Source organism: Tupaia chinensis, unplaced genomic scaffold, assembly GCF_000334495.1.
Source record: "Tupaia chinensis unplaced genomic scaffold, TupChi_1.0 Scaffold000452_1, whole genome shotgun sequence".
In the NCBI taxonomy this organism is placed as follows: Eukaryota; Metazoa; Chordata; class Mammalia; order Scandentia; family Tupaiidae; genus Tupaia; species Tupaia belangeri.
Window position 1 is genome coordinate 2,149,921 of NW_006159959.1, and position 19,947 is coordinate 2,169,867.

A 19,947-nucleotide genomic window follows, 5' to 3' on the forward strand; every position below is an offset into this window, starting at 1 on the left:
ATTCTACGTAAAACATAGCAAAAATAATTAAAAAGGTAAAATATTTGGAAGTAAATGGCAGTGAAAACTTATCAATAAGAATTATCAATTAATAAGAAGTAAAATTAAGAGTAAATGTAAATGCTGAAACTCATTTTACATAAATGTACAAAGTCAAATGCATAAACTCAATAAAGAACATCAGAGAAATTCTGTCTAAAGGAAAGAACAGTTATAACAAAGACCACAAATTAACAGAAGACAAAGAAACTATTGAATCAATACACAAAAAAGAAGTTCTTTTAAACACTGAAATAGAACCCTGACTTCAAAGAATGACTGATCCAGGTAAAGAAATTAAGACTGAGAGGGAAAGAAAGGGAAGGGATAAAAAGAAAATGAGTTTTCTTGGCAAATATAAATCACAAGAATGATTACAGGAGAAGATGTCAACACCTAAAGTAATTGTATATTTATTTTTATAAACTGAAGCAATTAAATATTTGGTATGATTTCACAGCATCGGTGGTGGGTAATGTGTCTTTCTATTACACTATTTTTCTGTTTCTAGTCAATAATTCATACTATAAAATTAAAAGCAGAACAAAATTATGTGCAAAATCCCTACCTAAATGATTGTCAGCTCTCAGACTCCTGATGTAGGTCTGGAAGTAATCACAATGGGAATAAGAATAGTACACCTAACTAATTCAGTCCTTCTTAGGACAGTGATCAATTAGATTCATTTCTGGCTATACAAACTAAAAGAAAATTAAATAGCTATAATATACATTTCTTTTGTAGAGGTCTTTGCCTTAAGGCACGTATGCTCACCAAAGAGAGAGAGAAACTGTGACAGTGAGAGGGAAAGTGAGAAATCACTCCCCCAGGGGAGATGGCCACACCCCAATTCCTTCTCCTGCATTCTCCCGGGATCTTGGGCACAGGTACATGCACGTGGTATAATTTTCAAGTCTCTGGGTCCAGTATTCAAACCACAATTGGTGATGGGAGAGTCCAGTGACATAACCACTACGCTATCTGTTGGCCCCAGAGTAAATTTTTTGGCAAATGTTTTCTTAACAAACATCTCTTTTTCTATCTCGCTCTATTTTTATTTGTTGTTTAATTCACCAGAGAATGCATGTACATGCCAAGAAGAGAAATGGAAAGGAAGAAAGTCCGTGAGGCATAGCCACACTGCATTTCCTTCCTTATTTCTTCCTCCTTTCAGGAGGATTTTAAGCACACAATGCACATGCATCTGGTGTGTTTTTCTAGCTGCTGGGTCCAGGACTTGAACTGCACTTAGCTATGTAGGATTCAATTCATATATCACCAGGTTATGGGCTGACCCCAGCAAACTTATCTTTCTAAACAAATGTAGTCATGATTCAATATAAATTACTCTCAATGGTTGTAATCATAAATAATGGGGAAATAAAATATTTATCATTGTTAAATTATCAGAAAAAGGAACCAGCAGACAATATAATGGTTACATTGCTAGACTCCCACGTAATGGATAGCAGTTTGAGTCCCAGTCCGGGCAGCTTGAAACTTACATTGGGTGCATGTGAGTGCCTAAAATCCTGAGAGGAGAATGGAGGAGAAGGGATTGCAGCACAGCCATCTCACTGGGGGTTTATTCTTGCTTTCAGTCTCTCTCTGTCTCTCTAGAGAGTGCACTCACCCTATGGCAAACATCTCTCAAAACAATAATATCAGCTAGAACTACTTCCCTTTTTGTTATAAAATATGTTGCCTGATATAATTAATTGAAATATATGAGTATTGCATATATAATTTATCATTTTAGAAAATGTTACCAGCACTGATGAGACAATGTCAGAAGTAAAAGTGACTATACACACACACACACACCACACACACACACACACACACACACACAACATATTTGCCAGAGATCACATGTGCTTGCCAGAGAGAGACAGAGAAACAGAGAGAGATGGAGAGGAGAGAGCAGCACCCATGGCGAACGGTGACTTCACGATCTTTTCACAGCTATCTTTCCCTCCTTTAAAAATTCTGGGCATGTATCACATGTTTGTGTCCAGCACGTTTCTGAACCTTTTGGTGGCGGACACAAACTTCATGGTCAATCATGTGAGATCAGGCTACTTTAACCACACAGGCAGCCCTAGCGTGACCATATGCTTAGCAGAGACATCTATTTACTAAGTTACGAATACAGTTGTAATCATGAATTAACTTTTCAAACACAAAGCATTTAGGGATATCCCGTATATAGTATGTTTAACATAAATACAGGCATTGTGAATTGATTGGTTTCTTAAATAATTTTTTTCAAGTTTACTTATTTACTCTGAGGTAGATAAAGAGAGAAAAGCATCCTTAAAAGGTCACACGATGCAAGCCTCCTGCCAGTTTCCCAGCCATCCAGGATGATAGGCTATTGTGCAGGCCCACTGTGTGCAGGTGTACACTGGAGCCTAGCCTTAATCTTCCATGTGGCTCTCGTACCTCAGAGTTCTGTGCACTCACCGTGCCTGAGATATCTATTGTTTTTTTTATCCTTTAGAATTTTTTTAAAGGTGTATCTGATGCCAACAAATATTCCAATAAACTATTTCACTGGCCATAAAATATGTCTAAATTTATTTGACAATTTACACTTTTGTTGATACTGATTTTAATATTGCATTAAAAGAATAAAAGTTTGAAGAATGTTTACTTATTTAAAACAGAGTCTTGCGGGACCAGCAGTTAGCGTAATGGTTATGTCGCTGGACTCCCACATAGTCGACTGCGGTTCACGTCCCAGACCCGGTGGCTTAACTCACGCCAGGCGCATGTGCATGCATGTCCAAGATCCTGAGAGGAGAATGGAGGAGAAGGGATTGCAGCATGGCCCTCCCCCATAGGGGGTGATTCCCTGCTTTCTGTCTCTCTGTCTCTCTCTGTCTGTCTGGCGAGCGCATGTGCCCTATAGCAAAAACCTCTCCAAAACTAGAAAAAGAAAAAAAAAAAAAAAAGACCTCAACATAATCACGATCGTCCTGACAGTCTCCTAGCTGGGACCACAGGTGTGTGTTAACATGCCTACCGCTTCTCTAGACAGTGTCTTGGCAGTGTTGGCCAGGACAGCCTGAAGCTTGCATACTACTGCCTTTGCTCCGCAGATCACTGGAATTCCAGGTGTGGCCCACCATGTCTGGCCTTTAGGTATGGAAGGGAATACAACCCAGGCCTCTCATGTGGTCACAGCCTGCTAAGCACAGCATCTTAATAGTGTACCCCACTGTGGATGAGTCTGTAGACTCAAGTTAATTTAATTTAATAATTCTATGTAATTGGTTTAAAGGTATAGAAACATTTCCTTTATATAATGTGCTTTTAACGAGCAAAATTTCAGCATATGTTCACAGAATATATGGACTAGGAATAAAGCCACAAAGATATCCAGGAGGACTGATGAAGGCAGAAAGAACAGCAAGCGCAATGGAGCCAAGGCAGAAAAGCGTACAAGTATACATGCCCGATGTGATGGAAGATAGAGAGTGAAAGAAGAATGAGGAATTACCTTTGGGAGACAGATTGTGCAAAAGAATGTAGATCTTGGTAAAGATTTGAATTTTATTTTTAATGAAATAATTAGAAAAAACAGACAAAAGTGTCACATGGACTGACATTTTAAAAAAAATATCACTCTGGCTACTATATGAAAAGTCGCTAAAGATAGAAACAGGAGAGAAGTTAGGAAGACTAGATTTACTCAGGAAACTCATAGTGGTAACTGACACTGCACTGGGAGCAGTAATAGTAAAAAAGGGCCTACAGGGACCAGCAGTTGGCGTAATGGCTATGTCGCTAGACTCCCATGCAGTCAACAGCGGTTCTAGTCCCTGACCCAGTGGCTTAAACTCACGCCGGGCATGTGTGTGTGCATGCCCAAGATCCTGAGAGGAGAATGGAGAAGAAGGGATTGCGGCGTGGCCATCCTTCCTGGGGGGTGATTTCTCCCTTTCTATCTCTGTCTCTTTCTGGCGAGCGTACATGCTAAAACCTCTCCAAAAAAAAAAAAAAAAAGACCTATGAAGTAGTCAATTATAAGCTATTCCTTAAAGCTAACACGTAGTGGTAAAGTGAAGGGAATATTCAAACTTAACTCAAATTATTTATATTAACTTTTAGATAGATATCGAGTAGGAGTTGATAGCAAGCTGGAATTTCAGAATTCTCTTTTGGATATATTTTTTTTAAACATTTTGAGATTGCTATTAGATTGGAAAAAAGAGAGTGATCCAAAGGATATCTACTTTTCAAATGATGTCATTTCATTTTTGAGCATGAAGATACTTAAGAGTTGCAATATTTAATTCTGGCTCTTAGTTAAAATATCTTGAAAAACACTGCAATGTTGGATTCAGTGGTGGATAACACTTATATCCTTGGTATTGAATAGAGTACTAAATGGGAGAGGTAAGGCAGAAAAAAGTTCCAGGATTAAGTCCAATCTTTAGCTGTTTTAGAGAAAAGGGTAAAATAAAGCTGATGGCTCTGCTGGTGATATTAGAAATAGTGCTTATAATATAGCAAAATAGAGTGCCATTTTCTCCTTTTTGTCTGCCTCACATGGATTAATCAATCCACACCAAAATTATGAATTAAAAGAAGATCACGATTTCCAGGAATAATAAATATTTTTCTTATAAATGTTCACCGTAGAGCATCTACTAGAATGCTGGAAGGAATACTAGGTTATAAACTATTAAATGTAGGAATTAAGAGGGGCCAGCAGGTGGCATGGTAGTTAAGGTGTTGGATTCCCATATGGCCAATCACAGTTGGAGTCCCAGACCTGGCGACTTGGTTTCTTGCTTTCCCTTTCACTCTCTCTCTCTCTCTGTCTCTGTCTGGCCAAATTAAAAAATAACAACAATAGAATTAAATAAATTTTATGTATGTGTGTGTGTGTGTGTGTGTGTATACACACATACATACATATTAGGTCTTGGGGCCAGCAGGCGGCATGGTAGTTAAGGCACTGGACTCCCACATGGCTGACTACAGTCTGAGTCCCAGATCTAGTGGCTTGATTTCTCATTCTCTCTCTCATAAGTACGTGCACCCTGTAGCAAATTAGAAAATAATAATGGTAAATAAAATTAAACAAATAATTCTTTAAAAATTTTTTTTTCAAAAAGAGAAATATATGTGATCTTTGTGCCAGTTTCTTGTTACAGAGCTCTTAAAACTCTTGGCATTTCCTGAGTAACAGAAGTGTTATTAACAATGGGTCCTTTTTTAAAAGAGAGATTTTTGCTATAGAGAGCATGTGTTAGCTGGGAAGACAGACAGAAAGTGAGAAATCTTCCCCCAGGTTATAGGCACACAGCAATCCCTTCTCTCCCATTATCTTCTTGGGTCTTGGACAACAGCAGCAAAAACATGGCAGAGACCAAATCCTCTTTCAAAATGTGTTCTAGATTAATTATTGGACAAAATGGAAGAGGAAGGAAACCAGCAGTTAGTGTAATGGCTATGTCGCTGGACTCTCACGTAGTCGACCATGGTTCGCGTCCCGGACCCAGTGGCTTAAAACTCACGCCGGGCGCGTGTGCGTGAGTGCCCAAGATCCCAAGAGAAGAATGGAGGAGAAGGGATTGCGGCGTGACCATCCCCCCTGGGGGGTGATTTCTTGCTTTCTGTCTCTCTCTCTCTGTCTGTCTGGTGAGCGCACACGCCCTATAGTGAAAACCTCCAAAAAAAAAGGAAGAGGAAGACAGTACTGTGCTTAAATACAGTACAACTGTGAGATAGGAAATGAAATAATGAAGTCATATTTATTGCAGTAAAGATTATACCAGGGACCAGGAGGTGGCGTAGTGGTTAAGGTGCTGGACACTCCCACATGGCCGACCATGGTTCAAGTCTCAGACTTGGTTGCTTGCTTTCTCACTTTCTGTGTGTGTGTGTGTGTGTGGGTGGGTGTGTGTGTGTGGTCAAATTAAAATAAATGAATGAATAAATAAAATTAAGTTAATAATTCTTAAAAACAATTTAAAAAAAAAAGATTTTACCAGAAGCTTTGGTTGCTCACATGATAATGTCCCTCCATTCACTGTGTGCTTACTACCAGCTATATAGTGTATTTACAAAGTGCTTTACAAGCATTCAATCCTGTATTTTGCATAGTTACTCTATCAGGAAAATGAGACCTTGAAAGCATACTAAATTATCCAGAATTATGCAATTCGTAAATGGCTGGGTGGGGATTATAAAATTTGAACTTTAGTTCCAGTGCTTGTACACTTATCCACTACTTCATTTGCCTGTTAAGAGATTGTATTTATCTATAAGAGAGCTGAAGTACTGAGATGTTAAGTAATTTAAGCTCACACAGTGAAATAACTGTGACTCCATGTCCCTAACCTTTAACCTCCAATTCCTGATAATGCCCACAGTGGATGCAAGCCTCCAGATGCAAAAGAACGTTGAATAGCATCTGCATTCTCATTGACTTTTCTACACCACCAGACGGCATAATTAAACAGATGGGCCTCACACTCTACCAATGCATTCAGATTTATCAAAATATTTGGAAATTCAGTTTTACTCCTGAAAGTTTGCCACTGGAATTTCTAACTTTCTGAGTAAATGTTTGGCAAGAATAGCACTTGGAACCTAAAGTAGCAATTGTTTCAGTCTCATGTGTTAGCCATTAGGGATCATCTGTCCCTAATTAAATTCTACATTATATCAGAGCCCTTTGAATATTTTTAACTAGACAAAATGGTTTATGCTATTCCATGATTTTTTTTTAACATAGAAACTGTGAAAGAGGAGAAGGGATCAGAAAATGTTATGTCATCCAATGTCCCATCATCTGTCACTGTTGGTTGCCTCAGGCATCTTGCAATCTGTTATCCTGCTTCTGATTCTGGTTTATTTTACATAACTTGACTTGTTTTCTGAGGTCACTAATTAAGTTGTGTATTGTTATTAAATAGAATCTTAACTACTTTACATTCTAGAAGAATGGTAGATAATATTTTGAGTGATGGATCATTTGATTCATAATTTGCCACCTGAATATTGATATTTCCTAGGGAGAAAATTAGAAACCAGTTCCAGAAATAATCTGTACATTAATAGTTGTCATCTTCAATTGCTAGGGTATCCTCCTTCATCAGTGTCGTACTGATAAACTGAGCACTAGTCCAGTTACTGTAATGTATATAACATTCACACGTAATTACTGCACGCAATAGTAAATGCTACTGATTTGAAGTCAGTAAAGTGTTATATCAAAAACAACTGATTTGTTGCTTCTTGCTAATGAGTAACTTGAACTTAACCTTTTCATTTAAGACTTTGTGCATGCCTAAAACATTTATTTGTGTCTTCTTAATATTTTATTTCAACTAATTATATATAGCATATTAAATGCCCCTATTACTCAAAGAGACATTATCCACTGACTGATTAGAATATAACCTCTTTGTCCCTTTAATACTTTTCTAGAAAAATGATTCTACAAATGAGCAACGTTTATCTATATTTAACAGATTTTGTACCCTTTTGTATTTGCTAAAGTCCCTTTTATATATTTAATTGGTTAGCTTTTATATATTAGATGTACAGATAACATCATGTTATATATCACAAGGTAACGTTGCAATAAACATTTGTTAAATGAGATTAATGAATCATAATTGTTTCAGATTTTCTGTTGTAAAATAACCTTAGACCTCCCAGAGTGAAAATATTCCACTCATTGCTTATAGACCCTACATTAAAAAATTAATTAAAAGGAAGAGAAAGAAGGAAGAAGGAAAGAGGTTTGTTTTGAAGTTAAGGAGTGTCATATTGCTTGTGACACAAACTGGGTGGAGAGACATAAAGATTCAATTGAAATTTTTCTCATCCCGTGTGTGTGTGTGTGTGTGTGTGTGTGTGTGTAGAGAGAGAGAGAGAATATAGAGAGACAGAATGAATGTACAAATTTTCAGTGCACTAGCTTTGTTTACATTTCCAAGTTCTTCTCTTTTGGGGGGAGTTGGATATTTTTGCTATAGGGCACGTGTACTTGCCACAGATGGAAAGAAAGAAATCACCTCCCAGGGGGAATGGCAGCCCCAGAATTCCTTCTCCTCCATTCCCATCTTGGGATTTTGGGCACACACACACACACACAGTGTGAGTTTTAAGCCACTGGATCTGGGACTGAATCATGATTAAGTATGAGGGAGTCCAGTGACATAACCATTATGCTATCGGCTGGTCCCTATATTTCCAAATTCTTTAAGAGCAAGCCAGGTGTCTTAAATTTATGAAATTCAATTCAAGCAAATTGAGATGCTTAGTGCACAAAGCATTTTTCCAGGTGTTACACTACATCTTTAGAAACCTCGTTTATTGAACTTAGTCTAGGAACCAGGAACTCGTATAGAAATGAATTGGAGTGAATATGCATGTTATACTTAAACATTAGCATATTTTCAGTTACAGTTGACACAAAAACACAGTGCGACATAAAAACAAAAAAATTCCGCAATACATTGAACCTTGCAAATAAGTTTCTGGGTGGGGATTTCCATAGGCACAGTTGGATTTCTGAACTCAACTCTATTATTAGAACTTAACTCAGGTCCATTTCTCACCTTTTCTTTCTCTTTTGCTGGTCTCAGCCGCAGGCACTTCATGGTAACATGAAATAGTATTATCTCCAGCCCCTGAAACTACTCAGACTTCGCATACAGAAAAAAATAACCAGAATCATTTTTCAAGATGAAAAGATCTCATTGTGTCTCCTTAGATCTAATTGGTTCTCCTGATTTTCCCTCTACATATTACTGTGGCCAGGGAAATATAATACTTTGATTTATCAGTTCTGACACCAGTTCATCCCTGAGCCAAGAGGATCCAAAACAATGATGTTGCTGTTACTGCCCTAGATATAAGAATTTCTCCGGAGCAATTTTTAGCAACAGAATCCATGCCTTTTAATCAAATGAATGAAACTAAAAATGTTAATTAATGATCAACAGAATGCCTAGGACTGTGTCTAGTACTACACTGGATAAAAACACAAATAAGAATTTGTTTCTTGATTTAGAAGATAGACACTCCAAGACCAGACAAATTGGAGTGAGCATTGAAAGTGATAAAAAAAAAAAAATGTTAGTAGCTTTGCAGACAGGTAATTTATCCTATTATAATTTATTACTTTAAAAAAATTATTTATTTCCTCCTTTTATGAGTGAGAGAGCTAGAGAGAAAAAGGGAGAGATGCTGAGAGATGGAACCCCAACCAGGTCTCAATACCATTATCAATTTCCAGCCCAAGCCAGTCCTAGATCATGGGCATGATTATGTAGAACCCAGAACCTTTCCATGTGAATCTGCCTTTCAGAGTGTCATGTTTTACTGCTGCATCACTGTCTGGCTCTATGCATATTACTCTGAATATATTATTATATTATATTTTATTTAGTGTATTATGATTCTTTTTTTTTTTTTTGAGAGGTTTTTGCTATAGGGCGTGTGCACTCGCCAGAAAGACAGAGAGACAGAATGTGAGAAATTATCCCCCAGCGGGAATGGCCATGCCACAACCCCTTCTCCTTCACTCTCCTCTCAGGATCTTGGGCACGCATGCACACGCGTCCAGAATGAGTTTAAGCCACTGGGTCTGGGACTTGAACCGTGGTCAACGACATGGGAGTCCAGCAACATAGCCATTATGCTAACTGCTGGTCCCTGTATTATGATTCTTTATTCTCTATACAAATGATGAGGCTAAGCCTAAAGACATGGCAGACAATATTTAATGCACTATCCAGAATTGTTCAATATAAACAGAAATACTCAAATAAAATATCATTGAATAAAACTTACCAGAGAGAGAGAGAGAGAGAAGAGAAAGCATTCCCCATGCAGAATGGTCTCATTGCATCCCTTTTCCTCCATCTCTTCCTCCTTTTCAAATTTTGAGCATACATGCACAGATGCTTAGCTTGTTTCTCAAACTACCAGGTCCAGGATTCAAACTGTGCTCTGGATCACTTGGGATCTGACTGCTTTAATCAGCTGGTCACAGAGCTGACCCCATCAAATAGTATTTTTTTTTTTTTAATCAAGACAATGAGTTAGATGTCTATCTCAAATACATCATCAGGCAATACTTTTGGAAGTGAGTTGATTTCAATTCATAGAACTGTATTGGCACATTAAATGTTAACCATAGCCTTCCCTAAAATCTTAACTTGAAGCCAGAAAATTTAAAACCATAAAAAATGAAATCTCATGCTTGAAAATATACATATAATATCTTAAGTGCCACTCTAGTCAAAGGCAATTAAAACATCTATTCTAGAGAGTGAAAACAAAATGAAGTAAATGGAAAAAATACAGTAACAATTGAAGTATGGAGGAGGCCTGTCAGTAAGATTTCAGTGACCGTCCCAAGGGCTGTAGGAAACCAGAAGTCAGAGTAAAAAATAAGTACCTGGTCCTAATTCTACCACTCAGAATTGTGAACTTGAAACATGTACTTTACCTCTCTAGTCTGCTTCCCCATCATAAAATGGGTGCTTAGCTAATGGAATCCTCAAGAAACTTCTGTTCATCACATTGATTATCAAAACACTAGGGACCACGAGAAGGTAGATAAGGTTAGTATTGGCAGGTATTTAAAGATGCTTGAGGAGAATTATTACCTGAAGAGACAAATGCCTTCATACAGCAAGTTAAAGTCCAAAAGAAACAAACAGGCAACTGAATGAAGCCCATAGAAACCTGCATATCTACATTTGTATTGCTTTGTTAAAAATACCATCACACGATCACACGTATCTTGTTTTGTATGCAATATCTCACAGCTTGCATAATAGTCCCATTTCTATAAATGTTTAAAGAGTAACTGGAGATAAGTGATATCATTTAGCTGGGAAAGCAACTTGAAATCTAGGCTAAATGTAACGTGCAATACTGAAGCATTCTAAACAGGAATGTAATTAGATTTTGTTACCCACTCTAAAAGAACTGTACTTGAAGACATCCAGAATTTCTTTAGGAGGCTTTTTATTCAGGAAAGACACAGATACCTAGAAACCACACACTCTAAATTTAAGTGATGGGGACTGATTAATTCCTTTTTGTTTGTGGGTGCTTTTTTTTTGTTTTTGGAAAAATCAATCGCATTGCTCAGAAGAATGTGTGGATTCATTCATTTACATAGATCTTTAAAGGGCATGCATAGTAAATATAATATGCCCAAGAAGGTCAAAGACAGACTATCAGAATATGTTCGAATCAATGATCTTAGTGGGAATGTTATTAAGAAACATTTTATGTATTTATTTTTCCTATGAAAGCAGGTGCTGAAATTTGGGAACGTATAGTAAGTCTCCCACAGTTCTCATATCGTCCAGATTAATGTGGGCATTTGAAATCAATCACAGTTATTGCTATTAAATATTATGTGGTTGTACAGGATCTCTGGGTACCTGGCCTTATATGTGTTATTAAAATACTACTTTACAAGTTTCGTTATTTTAATATATTTTTATTATGTTTTCTGTAATGATGTAAGATAATTCCAGCCACCCTTCAGATGAAAGGCCTGCTCCGATCCAAACCTCTATTGCTACAAGTCATATAGCATTTCCATATTTACTGGGCATTGACTTATACCCTGAATTTCAATGTTGCTTATCAAAATTTGAACTAAGCTGTTTGTGTCTAATGGCTGGCAATTTTGATGTTGTTTTTGATGAAAAATTTCATTGTTGCTCAGAGAGCATCATTCTGACACACCAGGAATCCAGCCTCTATTTACTGAAGAAAACAATTTGACTGCAATCTTTAAAACATACAACTCAAAGTTTCTGTGTTGACAGAAAATCATATTAGATGTAGCTAGCACTCACTAAAATATCATTTCTGATTTTCTACTTGTGATTTTTTTAGCATAAAAAGATAAATTATTTTCTGTCTGAGGCCTGAAAAAAGAAAGTATTTTTTTTCTTTCAGGTTTACCAAAGCACACTCAATTAAAAAATAAATATATACATTATTAATCTAAGTGAATCAGCTTTTCCATTCATATATGCTACATTAAATGAAATATATTTCTAAGTAAAAATACAGTTCTAAAACTATGAATTATTAAGATATACTGTAAATGAGATGTCATACATAGCTATAACATACATCATATAATTGTTAATCCACCGTGAATTGTTTCTAGTTGATGCACTTAATGTATGTAACCATAATTATGTTTATATAGACAATGGAAACCACAGTTGATTATTAGAAATGCAGCATAGAAGAGTCAAAATGAATAAAAACAAAGACAAATGGAAATATCATGAAAATCATAAATATACTTTAAATCATTTTTTTCTTTTTCTTTCTTTTTTTTTCTTTTGAGAAATTTTTATTGGGTACCTATGCTTGTCAGAGAGACAGAGAAAGACAGACAGAAAATGAGAAATCACTTCCCCTCTCCAAGGAGATACGGCCATGCCACAATTCCTCTCCTCCATTCTCCTCTTGGGATTTTGGGCACGCATGCACACACCCAATGTGAATTTCAAGCTGCTGGGATGGGACTCAAACCTTGGTTGACCCTGTGGGAGTCCAGCGCCTTAACTTCTACACTATCTGCTGGAACCATTGAGTGTTTCTAAAGAGACTTTGAACTTCCTAAAATTTTAAAAGAGCAACAGAATGCGTCTAGTCCCCCTCCCCCCATGAAGATGTTTCAGAGTCAGTATATGCTGTGTGCTGTATTACTCTTGCTCTCAATTACTAGTGGACATGGAAAATATGAGTAGCTCAAAGTGGACACTGTATCAGCATGGTTACAAACGTGCACTTTACAATGAATCCTCTTGTTTTTCAATAGGAGACACACTGACCAAAACAGATAAAAGTTCTCAAACAAATTTGATTTGTTCTCCCACTTTTTGCTCTTATCTGATCCAACATAAAGCATGTAGATTGCCAATTTCTCTTTTATCACCCTGGTATCAAAAAAAAAAAAAAATTCTGGGACCAGCAGTTAGTGTAATGGCTATGTCACTGGACTCCCATGTAGTCGACTGCAGTTCGAGTTCTGGACCCGGTGGCTTAAACTCACGTCAGGCGCGTGTGCGTGCATGCCCAAGATCCAGAGAGGAGAATGGAGGAGAAGGGATTGTGGCGTGGCCATCCCCCCGGGGGGGGATTTCTTGTTTTCTGTCTATGTCTCTCTGTCTTTCTGGCGAGTGCACGTGCCCTACAGAAAAAACCTCTCCAAAAAAAAAAAAAAAGAAAGAAAGAAAAGAAAAACAATAATAATAATAAAAAATCCTTACTTGTTTCTTTTACAGATTTGGTTAAATATTTTGCCAGCCTTGCTATCATCTCTTGACTGCAAACATGGCAGATTGTCATCCACATTGTCACACAGAAATAATGACATCATTCTAAAAGAAATATTTTTATTTTATAAAGATAAAGCAGTCAAATACAATTAAGTTGAAAATTATCATCTGCAATGTCAAAAACACTAACTGTTCTGTAAATTAAAAACATTTTCAGCTTAATCCTATTGCAAACTTGATTGCATTTTTAAAATTTAATGCTAGTACAATGGTAAATGAATTCAATAAACATTTCCTATGACTAAGATTTTTTTTCCCTAACCCACTTCATTGTAACTTCTAAATTTGTTTGAAAGAAAACAAAAATGATACTAATGCAAGAGATCACATTAGACTACATATTCTTTAATCTTTCATCTGGTAAGCATATATTAAAGGTCTACAGTTTACTAAGGTTTCTGGAGACATACATAATTTAGACTTGTTAAATTGATATTAAGTGGATCACAAAAGTCCATGCAATATAATTACAAATATTACTTTACTTTTATGAAGTACTATTTATTTTTTTATTTGTACAGTTTTCTATGAAGTAGATAATATGCATGTTGTAGTCTTAAGAATACACATGGAGTGGAAATAAATGAGTATTTTAATTAAAATCCATAAGATAAAGTATTCATTCACTTATGCAAGGTATACACTGCTGCTTAGTATTTTATGTAAAATAATGGGAAACTCGTTGTACATGATTGTGTTTTTCTATAAATTATTTAACAGTTTCCCATAACTTAAATAAATTATATTTAACATTTTAAAACTACTAGAAAAATTCAGTTACATAATTTTCTATGAGAAGTCACAAAACTATCCCAGAGAGTTTAAAGAATGGTTTTCTTTATTAGTCAAGTAAACATTACAAAATATCCAATTTTCTGTGTTATTAAGATATTCATCTAAAGCCCCATTAAATGTGAATTTCTGTCTATTCTTTTACCTCTATATTTTGTGGGTGCTTATAGTCTTCTTAAACAAAAGTATACTTTCTCCAAACAGTTCATCTCTTCTAGAAATAATCTAGCTAACACTGCAATATGGGGGAATTTTTCAAATAATCATCGGTATGGCTTAACTCTTACAGACTGTTTTCTGGCATCCTTTTTCAGTATTTCATATTTTAAAAGGCATTTAAAGGCCAGCCCCATAGTCTAGTGATTAAGGGAGCCAGATTCCATATGGATGACCATGGTTCCAATCCTATGAAAAATACACCAGGTTCGTGTGCATGCAAACCCAAACTCTCAACTGGAAGGAGAAATGAAGAAGGGATCACAGTGTGACTATGCCCCATTGGGGGGAGGGTGCATTCTCTCACTCCCACCCTCTGTCTCTGTCTCTCTGGAGAGCTCACATGACCTCTAACCAATAAACAAATAAATAAACAAGTAAAGTCTAGCTGCTGCAATGCAGCAATGCATTGGTAGCACAAGTACCTGGCAAGCCTAGAAGCCACAAGGCTTTGAATCACCAGATCTGCTTTAATATTATGGATACTGGGTTTGTTGAGGGCACCCAAGATCCCAAGGAGCTTGAAGGCTGGGAAAAGGGTATTAAGGTGTGATAAAACCATGTCATGGGTACTTCTGTCTCTCTCATGTGTGCACATGTGCCTTTTCTCACAAACGAAAGAAAATAAGAAAAATGAGCAAATAACAGTAACATTGAAGTTGGTTTCTAATTTGGTTTTTAAAAAGGATGTTTTAAAAATAATACTATTACAGTCAGAAATAGAAACAGAATTCCAGCATTGACTTTGTCTTGATGCTAAAACATAAAGAATACTTAGAATAATAAAGTTGATCATTTTTATTACCTTGGTTTACATAATTTCTTTTCATTCTAAAACTCAGTTTGATTCAATAAAATCTATCAATTTATTATTCTATTATATTTTCTTTTCCTTTATAAAAGAGAGGGCAGGAAAGAGAGAGAGACAGAGACAGATATTTTTGGCAGGTTTTTGCTGTATTATGATCCTCCTGTCCCAGCCTTCCAAATATCTAGGGTTACAGACATGTATAATTGCACTGAGAAAGGTTTGGCTCTTCCAGGAAGAAAACCCAAGCCTCCTTTATGGCTCCCAGTCTCCAAAACAGTGGGACTATCTGTGTGATACCATAGCTGGATCTAATGTATCATTCTGTGGAATTGGGTAATACTCAACAGATTCCAACAAAATTGTCAAACTCTTAATATGACACACATTGGAACTTCAATAAAATTCTGTAAATTTATAAAGAATTGGGTTAACCAAATGAAGCTTCGGGACTGTATGCCACAGTAAACAAGTTTCCGTATCTCAACCTTTAACATTTTTTCTTGTATGTCTTTGAAATTCACAACTGGCATTTATTTTGGTTTAAGGCAATATTTGTCTTAGAGTTAAATGATACACATTCACTGGAAACACTAAAAAAATTAACCCCATTACATAATCCTCCATACAAAGCACACAGGGAATTTTAAATGGCATGTGAATCAATAATGCCATTACTAATAGACCTACGGCGTATGCCAACATCTCTGCAGAAGCACCTGGAATCTCACCAATAGTTTCTTGGATTATCCCTTCCACAACAACATCCATAAAACATAGTGGCATTTTCAAAATTTAGGAGAAACTCCATCTATAACAGTTATCAGAAATCCCCAGAGTGACTGTCAACGACATCACTGTTCGTCAGAATGCTCTGGACAAGTCTGCTTGTACATACAATCATTGTAGTTTTGCTCAACTAATCACAATTTTCCCCAACAATGGAGAGAATACTGTGATCTGATCCAAGCAAAGGCAAATTGTTGGCTGGAGTAGAGGTTTGTGAGGTGGTTGGGTGCCAGTCCTTGAATCAATAAAGATGTTCTAAAGCCACGAAAATACCTAATCCATTTTCCACACTTGGAGAGTTTCAATGTGAGACACACAAACAACAACAAAGCCCGTTAGGAGGACATAAGCAGAAACACACAACATAGGAACCGCAACAAGCAGAAACCCTGGCTGAGTCTAAAGCAACAGAAGAAATAAGCAAAAGGGCAGAGAAACTGGATCAAAAGAATAGCAGACGATGAGAAATTGTTGTTGAGATATTTAGGATTTTTACTGTTGCCTGAGAAAAAGTGATTTCTCTCTATTCTGATTTTTGCAAGTGACTGAGCCAATTTCCTCTGCTTTCTTGCTTTCCTGGGCATCTCGACAATAATACCCTATCACCTGAGGAAACCTGATTGTCTCTCTATTTCTTTCAAACTTAGAGCCAAATAACACACATTCCCCACAAAAGCTGCTTGAGGAAAGCAATCTGTGCTGAATAAAATATGTAGCTAGTCCAAGCTGACCGGTATAGAAACCGAAAAAGGCATACACACTGATGTTTTTAAAATACCGTAATGCTAGAGATCGGGGCAGAAGGGAACACTAGGTTAAGAATTAATATAATATGCTAAAAGTAAATACCAGAGAAGTCAGAGAGGATTTTTTTAAAGTTTATTATTTCTGCTTGATATTTTCTATGGCTAGAACGTGGGAAGTTCATAGCGGTTTCTGGAGGCAGTTTCGCGGAATGCAGTACATCTGAAAAATCAATGTAAACTGACTTTTGAGTCAGTGTGATTCTTTTAGATTAGTACATTTTCAATGCAGGTACAGTGCAGAGCACAGGTATCACTTATTTATAAAGATGAGTCTCTCTCTTATAAAATGAAGTATATCGAGTCCAGAATCCAAATTTGAAGATTTGAAGCCAAACTCATCTTGTATAGGAAACTATTTTTAGTTATTAAAGGAAACATGGGGAACCAGCAGATGGCATAGTGGTTACGTCGCTCAACTCTCACATGGCCGAATGTGGTTTGAGTTCTGGACCTGGTGGCTTGAAAACTCACAGCGGGCACCTGTGCGTGTGTGCCCAGGATCCTGAAAAAATAATGGAGGAGAAGGGATTGAGGCATGGTTTTCCCATCTGGGGGGGGGGGATTTCTTGATTTCTGTCTCTCTGGTAAGAGCATGTATCCTATAACAAAACTATTTCAAAAAAAATATGGAAAATCAACTGAGAAATACAGTAATACAATAACAAGAACAAAAGTATAATTGAATATGTAGTTCTAATTAGGATACCATCAGTGTTTCTAACCATCAGTGACCTGACTCTAATGTTTGATTTCCTCTTGGTTTTGGTCAATCCAGAATTGTATCTTAAAGGAATGGAAGTGAGGCAGTATGAAGAGCAGAGGTGATTGAAAAGCATTACGGGGACCAGCAGAGGTGAAAAGGCTATGTCACTGGACTCCCATGTGGCTTGAGTCCCGGACCGGGTGGTTTAAACTCACACATGTGCGTGCATGCCCAAGATCCTGAAAGGAGAATAAAAGAGAAAGGATTGCCATGTGGCATCCCCCCAGGGGGCATGAGGTGATTTCTCGCTTTCTGTCTCTCTGTCTCTCTCTGTCTTTCTGGCGAGTGCATGCACCCTATAGCAAAACCCTTTCCAAAAAAAGAAAAGCATTATGAAGACTAGAAAGAAGTTTTGAATGTCCTGTCTCTGTGTTTTCTTTAAAAAGTCTTTTGTTTTTTAAAGGTTTTTGCTATAAGGCCTGTGCTCTCGCCAGCCAGACAGAGAGAGACAGAGAGATAGAAAGCGAGAAATCACCCCCCAGGGGGGATGGTCACGCTGCAATCCCTTCTCCTCCATTCTCCTCTCGGGATCTTGGGCACGCACGCACACGCGCCTGGCGTGAGTTTTAAGCCACCGGGTCCGGGACACGAACCGCGGTCGACTATGTGGGAGTCCAGTGACATAGCCATTACGCTAACTGTTGGTGCCTTTATAAAGTCTTGTCAAGGGAACCAGCAGTTAGCGTAATGGCTATGTCACTGGACTCCCACATAGTCGACCGCGGTTCGTGTCCCGGACCCGGTGGCTTAAAACTCACGCCAGGCGCGTGTGCGTGCGTGCCCAAGATCCCGAGAGGAGAATGGAGGAGAAGGGATTGCAGCGTGACCATCCCCCCTGGGGGGTGATTTCTCGCTTTCTGTCTCTATGTCTCTCTCAGTCTGTCTGGCGAGCGCACGCACCCTACAGTGAAAATCTCTCCAAAAAAAAAAAAGTCTTGTCAAGAGTATGGATTAGTCCAGGACTTGATATGTAGCTTTCCACGATGTCAACGCTTTATTCACATCAACAGTCTTAATATGCAAACCAGCAGAGCAGGGTAAAGACAGGGAGATGTGTACCTACGCAATGCCAAGTACTTGCACCACACCGTGAAGGGGCTTTACACCCAGAGTACGACCTTAAATGGGTCCACAGTGGGCTTTCATAGAAAGTTCTCCAGCGATGCAGGTCTACACTCAGGCATCCTTGGGACATCACAAGTCTCCAACATCTGTTGAATTCAACCAGGCAGGGTCTCAGTGATTTCAGTCTAAGAGAGTTGAGCTGCTTCTACTGTAATAGGTGCCTGACCACAGTAGCTGCTCTGGTTCAATCACAGGATTGACCGAGAGCTGAATGACATTGAGCTGTCTAAGTTTACATACACCCTTTCCAAGGTCTTGCCTTGTGCCAGACGTTCTTACCCTTGCAGTTAGTTTGGCTTATCGTGGCTTGCTCAGCTCATCATGACTGTGACAAGAGCAGTTTATCTGAGTGTTTCAGACTAGCTATTTGCAAATGTCTTAGAAAGCAGCTGGGTTGTTTACCAATGTCCGCTAAAGCACTTGGGTGAAGTGCTTGACGTAAGTGAGGCCATTTTGTACAGTGGTCTATGCAAGTCTACACCCTGATACTTTTTTTTTTTTCCAGAAAGTGCCACATGCTTGAGAGAGATGGAAACAGAGAAAGAGACTGAGAGAAAACATCCCCTAACGGAGCAGGTCATGTTACAACCATTTTTCTCCAGTTCTCCACCTGTCAGGACCCTAAGCATGCACTCCTAGTGTCTTTCCTAGCCAATGGGGCCAGGACTCTAACTCTGCTGGGTTATGGGAGATCTGGCTTGTCGATACAGTGCTTAACCAATGGTGTTTACCAGCTATAGAGCTGGCCCATATAGGCTTCTTTAGACTTACAAATAATAGCTATTATACATAAATGTGAACATAGCTTTTGCTATTCTTCTTATTATTATTATGATGCCAGGAATGAGAACTTGCTGAAGAGAAACAAAGAGATAGAGAGAAAGGGAAAGGAATAAAGTACCCTCCAGTGGGGCATAGATTTGAGGCACACACACACGGCCTGGCATGTCTTTCAAGGCCAAAGGGCTGGGATTCAAACTATGGTCAGCCATTTGGCATCTGGATTCCTTTACCACCAGGTCATGGAGCCAGCCCCCAAAATAGCTTTTTGAAAACATGCATATATGTAGGTGGGTGCTATTTGTACGACTGTATTTGGTCTTTCTGTTTTTTTATTTTTGTTTGTTTGTTGTATTCCATAGGGCACATGTACTCACAAGAGGGATACAGAAAAGGGAAAGTGAGAAATCACCCTTCAAGAGGAATAGTCAAACTACAACCCCTTCTCCTCTACTCTCCTGTCAGTAG